The sequence below is a fragment of the Mandrillus leucophaeus genome, unplaced genomic scaffold (genome assembly GCF_000951045.1).
Source record: "Mandrillus leucophaeus isolate KB7577 unplaced genomic scaffold, Mleu.le_1.0 Scaffold975, whole genome shotgun sequence".
In the NCBI taxonomy this organism is placed as follows: domain Eukaryota; kingdom Metazoa; phylum Chordata; class Mammalia; order Primates; family Cercopithecidae; genus Mandrillus; species Mandrillus leucophaeus.
Window position 1 is genome coordinate 256,353 of NW_012110641.1, and position 2,148 is coordinate 258,500.

Here is a 2,148-nt window from a genome sequence, read left to right on the forward strand (position 1 = left end):
CTCACCTATTCAATTGCCGTTAGGGCCACTAATATGTAACAAAGAGTAGCTTTATTACATTTTAGTAATCCTCAATTGATTAATTTTATTTCCCTCAACTGAATTTGAATAGCTTTTGACTTTTCAAATAATCGGTTTTGACCTCAAATGATGGCAATTTGACAGTCATGAGTCTATTAAAAAGAATATGCTGTCACAGTGAAAAGCATTTCCAAATGGAAGGTTCTAAAACTCCTTTTTGTGGATAGCCCTGGTTTAAGAGTTGTATGATTATTTATTTATTTGTTCATTTACTTTTGAGACAGAGTCTCACTCTGTGGCCCAGGCTGAAGTGCAGTGGCATGATCTTTGCTCACTGCAACCGCCACCCCTCCAGGTTCAAGCAATTTTCGTGCCTCAGCCTCCTGAGTAGCTGGGATTACTGGTGTGAGCCACCATGCCCAGATAATTTTTGTATTTTTAGTAAAGACAGGGTTTCAGCATGATGCCTAGGCTGGTCTCCAACTCCTGGCCTCAAGTGATCTCCCTGCCTCGGCCTCCCAAAGTGCTGGGATTACAGGCATAAACCACTATGCCCGGCCGAAGAATTGTACGATTATTGTGTTGACTGTTTTGAAGGGTGAATATATTGCTTTTTTTTCTTTTTAAATTTTTATTTGTCCAAGAACCTCCAACTCTAGAGAAGGTTGAATATATTGCTTTACATGTTTAATTTCTGGTTTGTTTCTTCAAAAAAAAAAATATACTCTCATTTCCTGTATGTTCTATTACAGGCCAGTCCTGATTCAAATTACCTGTAATTTAATCCCTAAAATCAAAGCCTCTTCTTTTTCATGACAGACCTGGTTGTTTTGAGCCTTACTTGATCACTGAATTTCAATTAGACACACATTAGAAAGCTCAAACAATAATAACAACATTTATATTAATAAATAAGACCCGACACCACCTACATAGTGCCTTATACACCTTTTAAAGTAATTTTGCACATATCATTTTTGAGAGTGAATATAAAGCTATCTATAATCATGGGGAGGTATTTTCAACTGCAAATCAGTAAGTTTACTTCTAGAAGAACCCAGACACATAGGCATGGTCTCAGGTAGAAATGACTCACCAGGAAAGGCTTCCAAAGGTAAATGGGGATTCAGGAAATGTCCAGTGCACACCATAACAGCATCAAAGACAGCTCTATTTTGCTTGCCCTCTGTCTCTGTGACAACATCCCACTGACCAGTTTCGGAGAAGTCTGGACGCTTCGTGATGCTACACACAGTGGTCTAAAAGTGAAAGACAAACACTCACTTGTCACCAACACCCCTGGACCTCATGCAATGACTGGTGTGGTAACCATGTCTGTTACTTTCAGTAGGCCAAGTCCCATGACAGGAGGTCTATTAATATTGATTTATCATCTTCTTAGAGAAGTTAAGTAACTTATGCAAACTCACAAAGGTGGCAATATAGACTTTGCCTTGAGACATTTGAATCTTTCAGTAGAAGGAAGAAACAGTCGTGTTTTATTCCTGGTGAGAAAGAGATGAGTTACAATGCCTGGTGCTTTGGGAAATTTAGGAAAATTAGTTTTGCCTTATTATAATTTCTGTGGTTGAGATGTCTAGATTTTTTTTTTTCCCAATGGACTTCGTGAACAAAATTCTTTTTTTCTCTCTTAAAAAAAGTCAAAATTTCATCCTGAATGAGAGTTTGGCATTTAGAGGATGAATCAGCAAATTCAGTATTTTATTTTATTTTATTTCATTTTTGAGACGGAGTCTCACTCTGTGGCTCTGACTAGAGTGCAGTGGCATGATCTTGGCTCACTGCAACCTCTGCCTCCCAGGTTCAAGCAATTCTCACACTTCAGCCTCCTGAGAAGCTGGGATCACAGGTGCACACCACCACACCCAGCTAATTTTTGTACTTTTAGCAGAGACGGAGTTTCACCATGTTGGCCAGACTGGTCTCGAACACCTGACAACAAGCGATCTGCCTGCCTTGGCCTCCCAAAGTGTTACGATTACAGGTGTGAGCCACTGCACCCGTCCCCAGTTCAGTATTTTAATGATTTATCTGAGTAAAACTTGAGCAGCAGCAGAAGAGAGGAGTCCTTATTTTCTTCCTATTTATTTAGAGATAAAATCAATA

The 2,148-nt window shown here is 39.2% G+C and overlaps 1 protein-coding gene across 1 annotated transcript in view; it reads right to left on the bottom strand.

Moving 5' to 3' along the window:
• FMO4 (flavin containing monooxygenase 4) overlaps positions 1-2,148 on the bottom strand; it is a 27,145-nt gene that overhangs the window by 14,391 nt on the left and 10,606 nt on the right. The gene's annotated exons all lie outside the window — the stretch shown is intronic.